Source organism: Aethalodelphis obliquidens, unplaced genomic scaffold (genome assembly GCF_003676395.1).
Source record: "Aethalodelphis obliquidens isolate GAN/ISIS:26980383/991018 unplaced genomic scaffold, ASM367639v1 scaffold21, whole genome shotgun sequence".
NCBI lineage: Eukaryota > Metazoa > Chordata > Mammalia > Artiodactyla > Delphinidae > Aethalodelphis > Aethalodelphis obliquidens.
In genome coordinates this window covers 14,545,937-14,561,342 of record NW_020837965.1, presented here as the reverse complement: position 1 = coordinate 14,561,342, position 15,406 = coordinate 14,545,937, and the positions used below count along the sequence as shown (strand labels likewise).

General features: G+C 46.3%; 1 long non-coding RNA gene across 1 annotated transcript; it reads left to right on the top strand.

The window, feature by feature from the left end:
- The first annotated feature begins 2,350 nt into the window (after nt 1-2,350).
- LOC113627568 (uncharacterized) lies at nt 2,351-15,104 on the top strand. The gene is made up of 3 exons (XR_003435607.1): nt 2,351-2,593; nt 4,051-4,180; nt 12,893-15,104. It is a non-coding gene; the product is annotated as an uncharacterized LOC113627568 (long non-coding RNA).
- The last annotated feature ends 302 nt before the right edge of the window (nt 15,105-15,406 follow it).

Genomic DNA, 15,406 nt, shown 5'->3' with positions numbered 1-15,406 from the left:
AAGTAGTTCTGGGGTCTGACATTTGAGAACTGGTTTCCAATTTTGCACTTTACATTATAGCAATGAATTTCATGTGGTTAAAATTTCAAAAGTTAATTTTGTTTTCAGGAAGATTTTCTATTGTGCTAACAGTTTTTATTTTAAGTAAACTGTCATTCATTTGGATTGAAATGTATAAACTGGACTAATTACAATTTAGATCCGCTCAAAGTAGAGAAACAAAGGTTACAGGAGAGTAATGAGAAATACATTCAACCGATTTTTATTTTAGTGTTTTTAGCTTCTTGCGTGAATCAGGCCCCTGTGCTGGGTGTCGAGACACCCCGCCTAGGAGTTCAGAGTCCAGCAGGGGAATCAGACAATGCTAACGTGGTGGGGCTGTGCCGGGAGCCATAGCAGCCTTGAGGAGGGCACCGAGCCTCAGCGGAGGGGATGCTTCCCAGGCGGTGACATCTTAGCGGGGACCGGTGGAGGCCGGCCGGGCTCGGGGCTGGGTAGGAAAGGAAGGGGAACAAGATGGAGGGAACCACAAATGCAAAGGCCCAGCGCTTTGGAGATCATAAAAAATTTGAGAAACCAAAAATAGAACAGAAGGGTGGGAATAGGGAGGCCGGAAGGTGGGGAAAACCTCTGAAAGATGAAGTCAGTCAGAGGAGTAAGGACTGGATGACGGAGGCCTTGGATATCAGGCCAAGAAGTGTGCCCTGTCTTGAGGGGGACTGGGAGAGTCAGTACAAAGTTTTAACCAAGGTGTGATGTGACCAGATTTGTGTGGCTCAGTCAGGATGGCACTAAAAGAGAGGAGGAAGGCCAAAAAAGGCCAAGGAAATTAAGCTCAGTCGTTCACATCTTATTAGGGAGCAAATCCCACTGCCTAAAATGTCAGAGTCCACTTTTTTTTTTTTTTTTTTTTGCGGTACGCGGGCCTCTCACTGTTGTGGCCTCTCCTGTTGCGAAGCACAGGCTCCAGATGCGCAGGCTCAGCAGCTATGGCTCACGGGCTCAGCAGCTATGGCTCACGGGCCCAGCCACTCCGCGGCAAGTGGGATCTTCCCGGACCGGGGCACGAACCCGTGTCCCCTGCATCAGCAGGTGGACTCTCAACCACTGCGCCACCAGGGAAACCCAGAGTCCACTTTTATTAAGCAAAGGATGACTGTATAGTCAAACTCCCATATGTTTTTATCTGTGTCAAGAAACCAAAGCAACTTAATCATAAAAACTGTTAACTATTATTCTGATTCTAGTACCTGAAAACAATGAAATATGAGACAAGACTTGAGCGTCTTTCCTTCTTCGGACAAATTGTGTGGCTAAGCGACCATCTTTCACTTCATGTGCTTGGAGTAGGCAGGCCTAATAAAGGGTGATGTTTGAACATTTCAAACCAAATTCCCTCAGTGGCAGGTGTTAAACAACTTGTTATTTTAAGCAATTTAGACAGATATTTGCATATACAAACAAGCACATTCTTTGAACCAGCCCATTATATAACCTCGCTTATCCCTGCAGGTAATAAGCTGCTATAAAGGCAGAATTAGATATAATCCTGGGTTTTCTGTGTGTGCACGTGCAGTCAGACCAGTAAGAAATGAGCACACTTGTTAGGGACAATAGCCGTCTTCCACTTCATTTACCTCTTATGAATTATTTTCTGCTCTCAATTCCAAATCAAGAAAAACACATCCGGGCTTCCCTGGTGGCGCAGTGGTTGAGAGTCCGCCTGCCGATGCAGGGGACATGGGTTCGTGCCCCGGCCCGGGAAGATCCCACATGCCGCGGAGCGGCTGGGCCCGTGAGCCATGGCCGCTGAGCCTGCGTGTCCGGAGCCTGTGCTCCGCACGGGAGAGGCCACAACAGTGAGAGGCCCGTGTACCACAAAAAAAAAAAAAAAAAAAAAAAAAAAGAAAAACACATCCTATTTCCTAAGTCATGCTATCAGATAAGCACCGGAAGAGGTAATATTGGTAGCAACTGCAAAGAAGCGTGTTGGGGGGTGAGACGTTTGAGTCTGCTGGTGTAATATCTAGAAATAGAGCCTTCTGTGTGTTCCCTTTTCTTTTCTCTCTGCATCCTATTCAAGGCATCTCATTCATTCATTCATTCACTCACTCACTCATTCAGCCAACTTTTTTTTTGCGGTACGCGGGCCTCTCACTGTTGTGGCCTCTCCCGTTGCGGAGCACAGGCTCCGGACGCGCAGGCTCAGTGGCCATGGCTCATGGGCCCAGCCGCTCCGCGGCATGTGGAATCTTCCCGGAACGGGGCACGAACCCGTGTCCCCTGCATCGGCAGGCGGACTCTCAACCACTGCGCCACCAGGGAAGCCCCAGCCAACATTTAAGGCTCCTACTATAGCCATGTTTTGAATATTAAAAGTGAGATTTCATATCAGATAAGGTACATTCCTGCCCTCCAACAGTTGATGGGCAGCGGCTGACAGGTTGGAATTCTTTCTGGTGCTTCAGAAAAGGACAATGTTTGTGTGGCACTGATCCCCATCTCTTCCCAGGTCTGAGAACAGCACAGGCTCTGGAGCCAGGCTATCTAGGGCTTGAATCCCAGCTCTGCCGCTCACAAGCGTCAGACCTGGGTAAGTTATTTGTCCTCTGCAAGCCTCATTTTTCTGCTCCAAAATGGAAATCCTAAAAGAGCCTACCTAATCTGATCATCATTGAGGATTAAATAAATTAAGATTTGTAAAGTGTCTACAACAAGGCCTGGCACATAATAAGGACTCAATCCATTTTTGTTATTATCATAAATGCCTGGACTTCCTGTCTAGAAATCATTGTCTGTGTGACTGCTATGTGCAGGGCAATACCCTAGGTGCTGCAGGGAGACCCAGAGTTGGGCACTGCATTCTAGCAGGTAGATATAATCTGTACACAGATAACCATCTGTAAGGAGGATATGCTCAAGCCTCCAGGCCAGCTGCAGAATGCTAGCATTTGTTATCTATTGCTGCATAACCAGTTGCCACAGACTTAGTGGCTCGAAATAACATATGCATCTTATCTCCCAGTTCTTATGGGTTAGGGATCTGGGATTGGTTTAGCCAGCTACTATCTTCAGGGTCTCTCAAAGGCTGCTGTCAAGGTATTGGCCGGGGCTGTGTTCTCATCTGAAGGCTCAACCCAGAAAGAATCCTAAACTCATGCTGCTAGAATTCAGTTCCTTGAGGGCTGTTGTACTGAGGGCCTCAGATCTTTGCTGGCTGTTGGCTGGAGGCCTCCACCTGTCCTTGCCACGTGGGCCTGTCCAACATGACAGCTTGCTTTATCAAGACATGCAACCCAGACATGCAGTAGAGAGAGTGTACTAGCAAGATGGAAGTCATAATCTTATGTAGCCTAATCACAGAAGGCAACAATCTGCTCAGGGCAGTGAGGGAAGGAAAAGTCTTCACAGCACCCATCTCTGTGATGCTCTGAACGTCCATGCACTGTGCCCCCGCCCCCAGCAACACACATGGGGACCCAACCTCTCTGTGTCTCCCTACCAGTTTCTTCAGAGTCAGATTCTGGGAGACGGTAGAAGCTCAGCTTAGTTTACCATCTTGTCAGCAACGGGAAGCGCTACGTCAGTTTTCCATATGTGAATCTTAGCTCCTTTAGCAATCGTGGCTCTCTGTCTAAATCCCTGTAAGCTCCCATTATTGGTTCAGTGCGCCCATCCCCCAGTTTCTACAGGCTCCGCTCCAAAGAGTTCATATCTATAACTTTCTTCAGAGCACTACCCTGGATCCCCTGGAACCACTTCATTCAGATGCTTCCAGAACCAAAACAGCCTGGAAAATTACAAATCCCCATTTTGGCCTGTGGCTAATGACTGACTGGTGCAGAAGTATTAACACCTAGCTCCCTTACTCTACTGGGCAATTTATTCTCAAAAGCTCCTCAGGGGTTCAAGTTGAGTCTGGAACTTTCCTTGAAATCACAACCTTACCTGGCTAATTTTTGTTCCCTATTCCGCTCTTCCTACTCCCTCTCTAATTTCTGTTGAGGAAACTTGCTTAATAAAGTATTTACACAAAAACCCTTTCCTCAGGGTCTGCATCTGGGGAACCTGCCTAAAACAGATGCTGCCATACATAGTCCCAGGAAGCTGCCCTTAAGAAAGGGATTCTGGATGCAGCTCATTCACCAGCAAGATGAAAAGGGAGGTCTCATCTCTGGTGGTAGGTGGCATTCTGTATTTTTTTTTTTCTGTGTTTGTTAGAAAATCAGCATATCTTTATTTTATACAAAAGAAAATTGCATATAATCATTGATGTAATTTTACTTACATTTAAGGACGTACATATTGATACAAACAAACCTCTAAGTCGTAGTTTATGATGAAGCATCAAGAGAGCAGAGTAGGGACTTCCCTCGTGGTCCAGTGGTAAGGAATCCACCCTACAACGCAGGGGATGTGGGTTAGATCCCTGGTCAGGGAACCAAGATGCCACATGCCACAGGGCAACTAAACCCGCGCCCCACAACTACTGAGCTCGCGCGCCTCAAAGAGAGAGCCTGCACACCACAACTACAGAGCCCACACGCCCTGGAGCCTGCGTGCCACGACTAGAGAAGAGAAAACCCGCACACCACAACTAGAGAGAAGCCCGCCTGCCACAACTAAGACCCAACACAGCCAAAAATAAATTAAATAAATAAATAAACCTTTTTTTAAAAAAATGGACAACGGGCTTCCCTGGTGGTGCAGTGGTTGAGAGTCCGCCTGCCGATGCAGGGGACACGGCTTCGTGCCCAGGTCCGGGAGGATCCCACATGCCGCGGAGTGGCTGGGCCCGTGAGCCATGGCCGCTGAGCCTGAGCTTCCGGAGCCTGTGCTCCGCAGCGGGAGAGGCCACAACAGTGAGAGGCCCGCGTATCGCAAAAAAAAAAAAAAAAAAAAAAGGACAAAAGCACCTTTATTTAAAAAAAAAGAGGAAAGCAGAATATTTTTTATGTAGCAAGCATTAATTGTGGCATTCTATATCTTTGTATCATTAAAGTCACTAAGACTCACTCTTGGTGAGCTGTGATGGCATACAGCTAAAAGGAGCTGCTTTGGCTTGTGCAACATCTCTAGCTTTTGAGAAATAGAGGAAATAACAACTATAAGGACTATGTAATTGGGTAGAATTGGGCTTGAGCAGGTCCAGAACACATGAGTAAATTGCACAAAGTAGGGACCCAGACTCTATGTTATCCACCAACCAAGACATCTTCATCAGCTCACACCTATGGCCTCATGGGGTATCCCCCATGACCAGCTGATAGAGGAAAGATCCCAAGTTTGGCTCACAGATGGGTTGACTCAGTATACTGGCACAAACTGAAAATGGACAGCTGCACTATAGCCCCACCCAGAGGTGGCTCTGAAGAGACTAGTGAAGATAAATGGTTGTAATAGGCAGAGCTTTAGGCATTGCACCTGGTGATGCAATTTGTGTGGAGAGAGAGGTGGCCCAAGGTAAAGATACAGATAGACTTATGGGCAATGGAGACTAACTCCACAGGCTGGTCACGGAACTGGAAGGCACACAACTGGAAGATGGGGGACAAAGAGGTTTGAGGAAAGAGGACCCATGGGAGTGAAGACCTTTGTATTGTACGCTGATGCCCACCAGGGAGCGCTGACTGCAGAAGAGGCATTAAGCAAACTGGTGGGCAGGATAACTCATCAATAGATGTCAGCCAGCATTTGTTGTTAGCTACCTCAGTTCTTGTCCTAAAAGCTCATTTTTGTTACTGTAGTTACAGTAACAAAACTGGAGGCTACGCATCAGTCCAAAAGCCTGGGGCTCATTCTCACTACAGCTGATCTAGCTGTTGCCACTGCTGAATGTCTGACCTGTCAGAGGTTGACTTTGAGTCCCCACTATAGGTCCATTCCTTGAAGAGACCAACCAGAGCCTTGATAGCAAGTTAATTACGTAGGACCCCTTTTACCCTAGCAATGGCAGCATTTTGTTCTGACTGATTGGTACAAATTCATTGTATGAATTTGCCTTTCCTGACTGCAGTGCTTTGATAAGATCCACTATTTGAGGTCTCAGAATGTCTGATTTATGGACACAGAATCTCACAAAACATTTTTTGTCCCAAAGAGGTACGGTAACGGGCAAACGACTAGGGGATCCACGGATCCCACAACATACCACGCCATTCTAGCATAATATATTGTAACCACCTTCTGAAGGCAGAGGAAGGCACTAACTTAGAAATGATACCCTGTGAGGTTGGGGCACCATCCTTCAGGATGCAGCGTGTGCCTTAAACCAAAAGCCATTATGTTGTGTTGTCTCCAGTGAGTTGAATACATGGGTCTGGGAACCAAGGGGTGGAAAGAGGAGTAGCCTGGCTCACTGCCACTCTCAGTGACCTGCTTGGGGAATGCATGCTTCCTGTCCTCACAACTCTAGGGCATTGGTTCTAGAGGTTCTAGTTCCCAGAGGGAGAATACTTCACACTGAACCTAAAGCTACTGCTGTACTCCTATTGTTTTGGACTCCATGTGAGCAAAGAAAGCTATGATCATACTGGCGGAGGTAACTGACCCCAATCATCATAAGAATGCAGCGCTGCTGTTACATAATGGGGGAGGAATGTGTTTGGCACTCAGCTGATTCACTGGAGTCTCTCTTGCCAAGTTTTAACTGAAAATAGACAGTCGTGGCAACCACTGCCTGATAAAGACCTGGTAGCAAGGAGTTCAGATCCCTCAAGGATGAAGATTTGGGACACTCCACCAGGCAAACCCCTAGATCGGTAGAAGGGCTAGTTGAGGATGAGAGGAGTCTAGAATGGATGGTAGAGAAGAGAGATGATGGATGTTAGTTATAATCTTGGGACCAGTTGCAGCAGCAAGGGCTGTGGTTTGTCCCACTAGATTTGTGACCAATTAGAATCTTGAATAAGCTATGACAAGATGGAGACTTCATGTGAGAACATGTGAATCTGAGTGTTGCAAGGAGTGGACTGTAGTGGATGCTTCTGGTGCTCTGCCAGATCCCTTCAGAGACCTTTGACTGGTTCACTGTACACATCCCCCAGCTACTGGGTGCTTCTCTCCTAATGGCTCACACCTCCAACCTTCAGAGAACTACCTTAATCGACCAGATCCACTTCACCCAGGCTCACTCTGGAATCAGAAGTGCTGGGTGTGATGTCCCCCACTCCCTCCAGGAAGGCCTGGAGCCAGTGACTGATTAGTGCAGGGGTATAAAAATCCAGGTCCCTTGCCTCAGGGTGGGATCAACTCACTGTAACTTGTGCTCCAGAGCTGCCTTTGGATCAAGCTGAGGCTGGAACTTGACCTTAAATTGCTGCCTTGTCTTCTTCTCCTGCCCTATTCTGTTTCCCTTACAAGTTTCTCCTGGAAGCATGTCCTTAATAAATTACTTGCAAAGAAATCCTTGACAAGACAGTTCCCTAGTAGCACATAAACTCTTTGTGGATAGACACTAATTAGGGGAAAAAAAATCTTTTAATCTCCCACCGTATGTAGCCCGGCATGGGATACCTACCAGGAGTTGATCTGGGTTTTGGCAAATTCTTTGGTTTAGACTCTCTTCCCTTAGTAAGAATCTGAGGATGCTAAGTGGCGATTGCATTAGTATATTACAGACGGGGACATCTGTAAATTATCAGTGATACATCAATGTAAAACACATGCCCCAGGTTTTTTGGACAACCCTGATTTCAGTTTTTTAATCTCCCTGTCAGACCATTTCCAGACAGTGTGTCCCAGGTGGTGTGGTGTTTGGATAGCAAAGGATAATGTGCTAGCCAAGAGGCAGCTGAGGGAGAACACTTAAGCATTATGAAAAAGCAGGGACCTTGAAGTTAAGACAGGACCTCAAATCCTGCCTCCACCCAACCAGCTCTATGACCTTGGCCACATTTTGTTCGTGTTCTAATGGAGTTAACTAGCTCCTACTTCACAGAACTGAAAGGGAATTAATGTAGGCAAAGTGCTTAGCGTTGCTCCTTGTCCTAGTAAAGCTCAAGAAATGGTTCCTTTCGGAAGGGGAAGAACAGCGGATACAGCGTCTTCAGTGGAGTCCGGGGACATCACTATCCTTATAGAGCCTGCTTGGGCAGAGGCAACGCCCAAGTGTTTTCATTCACTTTTCCTCCCAGGGCACAGGACTACTTGCAAGGCAAAGGAAAAGAGGACGTCGTGCCGGCCAGAAGGGCAGGCCTCAAAGGAGAAAGGCCCTGACACCCTCGGCCACCACGTGGCTCCTCGACCTCCTCTCCGACCCTCCCCTACAGCCCTCTCGGCAGGGTTGAAGTAGGTGAAGGGTGGAAGCCGAGAGCCCACGCCGCGGAGGCTGACGCCCGCCGGCGGTGTCCTAGCAACACCCGCCCCGCCCCATCCTGCCCGGCTTGGCGCGGTGGCGCCGGGAAGCGGGGGGAGGCGGGCCGCCGTTGCCATGGTAGCGCGTCTGCCGCGCCCGACGCCGTCGGCGCCGCAGGGAAACCAGGGTTCCGGGCCCAGCGTGGGCGGCCGGGAGGCGCCCATCCACCTCCGCTGCTCCAGCTCCGGCCTAGAAGGGACCAGGCGCTCGCCCGGAGCCCATGGGGACCCGAGCTGTCTGCAACCATGGCCGGGGCGCAAGGTCGTTGGTCCCGACTCGGTCCCCCGCCGCCTGAGCCAGCTAACGGCCTGGAGACTTTACAGTCTGTCTCGTGGGAACGGAGTTGGTCGTCCGGGCCAGGTCTAGGCTGAATGAACTGTTTGGCTTTGGAATCTCATCGCACCTTTTTTCCCCAGCTACGCAAGAAACACGTACACACACGGCCTAGCGCCCCGTGCTTTTCTCTCAAGTGTTTCACCTGAAGGATCTTTAATCTTGGAAAGAGAATATGCAGAAAACAGAGCGGCTTCCAAATCAGCCATTTAAAAAACAACCCTGCAAATAAGTATCATGTTTCACGAGGGCCATTTTAAACTGATTTGTCCATGCCTGGAAGGGTAGTCTGGATTCTGGACTTGAATTTGCATTCTTCTAAATCCCTCTCTGCAGTGAGCTGCGTTTGGAGAATTCAGTTGTGGGGTGTTAAATTTAAACGTATACGCCCCTAGCTAGTATTCTGTGTTATGAATGCTCTGTTAAACGACCCAGTCACAAAGACAAAGCCACACGATCTCACTCATTCTCTGGCCTGAGAGGCTTTTTTTTTTTTTTTTTTGTACGCGGGCCTCTCACTGTTGTGGCCTCTAGCGCAGGTTCAGCCGCTCCGCGGCATGGGGAATCTTCCCGGACCAGGGCACGAACCCGTGTCCCCAGCATCGCCAGGCGGACTCCCAACCACTGCGCCACCAGGGAAGCCCTGGCTTGAGAGTATTTTTAACAGAGGCGGAGTCAGTCACGTGTTCGTGAGTTTAATCAAATGGACAAGGGATCTGAGCGAGAAGAGCTTGCTATGTAATGCGAAGACTGCATTAGGTACATAGAGATGCGTTCTCTTTGGATTTATTTGAATCAGAGCTTTTCAAATGGAATCTTCTCCTGCATATATTTTTTTCGATCTGCTGCAACTGGAAAATTTAAATCAAAAGCCTATTTCTTATATTCATTTCTATGGTAAATGTGTCTAGGCTGAGATTATGCATTTTCTTGATCAACAAGCGAATGCGCAGCAATCACTGTGAATTGAGCACCTCGCTGATTGAGCAACACTTGAAGCTGGAGGCAAGAACGGCCATAATCTCAGAATGAGAATCCTCCTCAGCGTATTTCACAAGCATGTTCACAGCTAACCTTTTCCCACTCTAAAGGAGCATTCACTTGGAACTTCTTTATTCTTCATTTTGCCAGAATATTTAATCTCTCAGAAAGCCTCTTTCACATACTTTTTCGGTTGAAAATGTAATTGGGCAAATGATCATATTATTTATATTTATATATGAATATGTGTGTTTGTATCTTTTTCCCTCAGTATCAAAACAGAACCTTTATTTTGCATTCGGAAAGCTAAATCAAGGATCTGAAAATAATAGTTTTATGTTTAGCACTAATTGGAGGGAAAAAAAAAGAATGTACAAAACTATGTATAGTAACAACTTTTTTGTGCGTAAGGCAAATTGCCGAATGTGCTTCCGATTCGGTAGTTTAAATGTTAGAATGGTGGAAACAACAATATATTTTATAATAAAATATTAGCATTTGCAAACATTAATTTTTCTTTGGTAATTTTCCTAGTGTCTGATTCTTCATTCATTACCCTGAAGTTCTTTTCACAGAAGTTATTTATCAGTATGAGCTTAGACCAGTTTGATTGCAAGGTATTGGTACGGATCCACACGTGCCTGACATGGCAAATAGAACTGACCATTTCAGCTCTGTAACTGGTTGGTTGTTCTCTCTAGGTAGGTAGAGGTTTGGTTATACCCATGAGTTAGCCCAGCCTTCACTCCTTAGAATTCATTGACCGTTTTAGAGAGTTACTGCATGCCCTACTTTATTAAGAATACATGAATGTCGAGAACCTTACTAGATTTTCTGCATAATTTCCTAACGTGAAAATGATCTCCACATAGCCATTGCAGTTAGTTTCCATTATTACAAGGTTCCTACCTTATCATTTATGGTTATTGTTTCTTAGGAACCTAATACTTATCAAACACAGGATCCATTTTGCATGCTCACCTTTCCTCTTTTCCAAATAATCAGTGACCTTAAGCTTTGAGCATCTTATCCTTATTACTGGCTACCAGCCTCTTATTTAATCCTGCGTTAAACTTGATTTACCGCTTTATCTGTACTACTTTAATCCTTTAGAGGCTTATCATAATATGGGCTCTTTAATGAAATATTTTATCATAAGAATAACCTTTCTCTACTTTTCCAGATTTCTCTATTTTTGCTCATTTACCCGTGTACCTTTTTCCTTCTTTAAATATTCATGTTTCCCACTTTCACTATACGATGAAATAAACCAAGATGCTTACTTGTTACTACAGAAATGACTGTGTTACCACAAAGTGTTCTTGTTTAGTGCTTAATTAGTTAAGACATTAGTTCTTAATGTCTTAAGTTTAGATCTCCCGATCTCGGGAAAATATAAATGCATCTGTTGCTGGAAGATTCCCCCATCTTGAAATCTCAAAATATTTGTTCCCATCCAGCTGCAAGGTCACCTAATATTCTCAGATCATTCTGTGGGATTTGAAGAGGCAATGTAGTGTAGTAGTTAGGAGACTACTACACTGAACTCAGACTGGGATTCAAATCCTGGTTCTAACGCTTACTAGCTATGTGATGTTTTGGGTTTTTTTAATTTATTTTATTTATTTTTTTATACAGCAGGTTCTTATTAGTCATCAATTTTATACACATCAGTGTATACATATCAGCTATGTGATGTTAATCAAGTTTTTTTTTAACCTTTCTAGGCCTCAGTTTCCTCATCTGTAAAATGGAGATAATAGCACTTAGTTCATTAAGTTTGGCAATTTTAAAGGATTAAATGACATAATTCTTGTAAAGCACTTGGCACGCAATCAACACTCAGTGAATGATGTTAGCAGTGCTGTGCTCACCATGATTATCATCTGTATTAAAACATTGTTTCCACTGTCACCAATTAACTTAGGCTAAATTAGTTTATTAGATTAGACTAACCACAGATAGACAGGATTCTGACAGGACATAAAACAGACATTTTGACTAAGGAGGGGAGCGTACAAGGAGAAAAGTCCAGACACCTAGCAGGCTAGTATTGGCACCAGTGTTACCTTGTTCACCTCAGTGGCTTCTTGAGCGTGCTTGCTGGCAGGAACAGCCCAACCCAGAAGTGAACCTGGGATGGTGCCAGTGTGCCGTGAGAACCTAAATTATATCCAGAACTTTGCTTCAAGGATGTCTGAAAACTGTGGCGTTCCCACCACGTCTGCAGTCGAGGAAGGCATATGAAAAGGAGGTTAGAACCTTGTCCACTGCTCTTCCCAAACTTAAGCTTCCAAATTATAGCAATAACGGGAATTACCTGGAGGCCCAGTGGTTAGGACTCTTGGCTCTCACTGCCGGGGGCCTGGGTTCAATCCCAGGTCGGGGAACTAAGATCCCACAAGCCGCACAGTGCGGCCCAAAACAACAACAGCAAAAAAAAACAAAGAAACAAAAAACAAATTATAGCAATAACAACAGATCCTCCCTAACATACAAATGCACTTGCCCTCCCCACAAAGGGAGACCAACCTTCCCTGTATCTATGTGGAGAATGTTCATTCTCTCTTAAGCCCAGTCACAATTCAGGTTTGATGTTCCACAACCTATGGGCTGAACTGTAAAGTTAATCATGCCCCCCAGACCCTTCATAAAACATTAGGGACAAAGGGGAGGGGAAAAAAATGAAAGTGGTTAATGTATGTAAATGATACATAAAGAGCAAGAAAAAACTATGATCCCTACTAGGATCCTCCGTTTCGCTATGGTTCACAAGTCCAGAGCTGGCAGTCACAATTTCTTTCCTCTGCTACCTGCTCCATGGCGTCTCTGCTCCCAGTAGGTTTGCTCAGTGGGCCAGCATCTTTGCCCAGTGGCATGATCTAAACCTTCCTTTCCCGGGTGTCTGAGTTCTAGGGTTGCTGGCGTCTGCTCTAACTTTTGCCCCTGGGTGTGGAAGTCCTAGGAGGCGCTCCAGAGCATCGACTGGCTCTCACTGTGTAGCAGCGACCTTCATTTTCCCTCATAGTCAGGAGCCCAATGATGACCAGGTGGGAGCCTCAACTTCCAGTCCAGTGAAACCGTGTATTCCCCGATGGAGGAGTCCACAAACCTCCAATTCCACGATAACTCCAAGTCACAGTGAGGCAAATAAAAGCTTTTACATAGCACCAGGTTTAATAAGGAGAGGTGCCGTTCTCTTTTCCACCCCTTGGTTTCCAGATCTGGGAGACCCGTCCGTGGGAGCATCAGCACCACCTAAGAGCACCTGTTTTGGAGCGTATGTCACACCGAGAAGGAAAGCACCTCACGAGCTGTGGCTCAGCTGTGTCCCCTGGCCGTTACTCTCTGCATGGCAGCCTTCTGAGTGATGGGCACATAGGTAGGTCAGCGAGTCCCCTGGAGGTCAGCCACCTGCTTTTTTCTGGCAGTAATGTTCGTTTCTTGGTCAGAAATAATGTTGTGTGGAATATTGTGAGAATGAATAATGCATTTGTTGCGTCCATAAATGGCATTGCTGGCAGAAGCATGGCAGGCAGAGAAGGCGAATCCAAACCGAAATAGTCCAGTGAGGACAAATTGTCGCCCCCTCCATGATGGAGGAGGTCAGTTATATGAAACCTGCTGCCAGGCGGTGTGATGTGTCACCAGGGGCTCAGCGTTAGCCCGCTGTTGGTAAGGTGGCCCTCAGCAGTGGGAGGTATCCGGATGTGCCTTGATACACGGAAGCCCCTATGACTGAGCCCAGGTGTGACCCCCATTCTTGCTTTTTGGCTGCTTTCTGGGCAGTCTGGGGTGGTTGAGGAAGCAGCTGACTCACAGGCACTGAACAAGGCATCTTATCTGCCTTATCATTTGGGTTCATGCCTCCCTCCCAAATGCCGTGCTGCCCTTTGGCAAGCAAACCTGTGGGACGCATCACACTCTGGGTTTATTCCAGGAGGGCTATATACATCCCTGTTCCCCAGACCACCATGTCACCAGTCACCTCTTTTTATTTCCAAGTCCCTAAACAAACCCATGCTTTTGATCATCTCTCTTTCTGTACAAACTGAACAACCGGCTGAATCATTTAAAGTTCTAACCACTGGGAAGATTGCTGTTCCCCACCTCTGAGTCTGTAATGCTGGTACAGTCCCTTAAAAGTGAGGCTTGCATGTTAGCCGGAACCATCCATGAGCCAGGTTCAGGATTTTTCTCTCTTTACCTTTAAAAAAAGTCTTTTCGTAGGGAACTCCTCATGAGGGTTTATGTGTGGATTGAAGGAGACAAGCAACAAGAACAGGTGCTGTGGGAGTGTGAGCGAACCACTCGAGCTCCTTGGACCATCTGAACCTGCACAGGCTCAGTATCCCATAGACCACTTCCACTTCCGCCAGCTTTGTGGCTGAGTGGATCCATGCAGCACCCACTTCATGATGGGAAGACAGGTCACAAGATCACTTGGTTTTCCATTGTCAAGCATTCAGCAAACCGAGAGCTGTTTCTTAATGGTTCTCTGCAAAGAAGATGCGGCTTTAGTTTCAAAATAGCAAAATCCTATGCTGAGACCCTCCCCCTGGGGCTCATCACAGGCTCCAGAGAGCACTCTGACCTGTCATAGATGCTGTGCCCACCATTAGATACTCTGGATCGTAAGAACCAAATTGCAGAACTGCCTGCTTTGGATCAGCTTGAGGATTTTCTCTTGCTCTCTCTCTCTCCCACTCAACACTGACTGCCCTACAGCTTACTTGGTAAATGATCAGTCACCTTAATACAGTGTGGATTGCTTCCTTCAGACTCATCTGTTATGGCCATGGTCTGGAAGGCTACCATATTCCGGGAGTAACCACAGTCAAGAATCTTTCACTAGACACAGCTCCAAACCATCGGGGTCCGCTGAAAACTCTCACAGAAAAACAAAATGCCTCCATGCCCATGCTTTCCAGAAGAAACAGCAGAAGCAGGACCTCTGCCCCATTTTTGTCTTCCAAATTTTACTTGAGTACTGAACCTACGTTAGAGCCACCATCCCAATGTCAAGAGAATTCAGGAAAGAGAGTTTTAGCCTTCCAGTCTCTGCTGTCAAGCCTATGGACGTGGACTCTGTCTGTGGATTGAATTGTGTCCCCCACAAAATTCATATGTTGAAGTCCTAACCCTCACTACCTCAGAATGTGACCTTATTTGGAAATAGGGTTGTCGCAGATATAGTTGGTTAACTTAAGATGAGGTCATTAGAGTGGGCACTAATGCAATATGACTGAAGTCCTTATAGAAAAGGAAAAATTTGAACACAAAAACATACATACACACATGGAGAATGTCATACGAAGCTGAAGACAGAGATCAGGGTTATGCTTCTGCAAGCCAAGGAATAACAAAGATTTCCAGCAACCACCAGAAGCTAGAGGACAGTCCTGGAACAGATCCTTTTGTTACAGCCCTCAGAAGGAGCCAACCCTGCCTGCTGACACCTTGATTTTGGATTTCTAGCCTCCAAAACTGAGAGACAATTAATTTCTGTTGTTCAAGTCACCCAGTTTGTGGTATTTGGTTATGGCAGCCGTAGCAAACTAATATAGACTGTTGTGACCACCCCTACCGTAATGTATGGTGCCCTTGTCATGGCTCATAAATGGAGCTCAGCAAGTCCCATCGCTGTTGCCAAGAAATGTCCAGTCCGTTATCTCCACTACTATTACTGCAATATCCATCATTGAGAAGGGAGGCCCCCAAACTATTTATAATGAC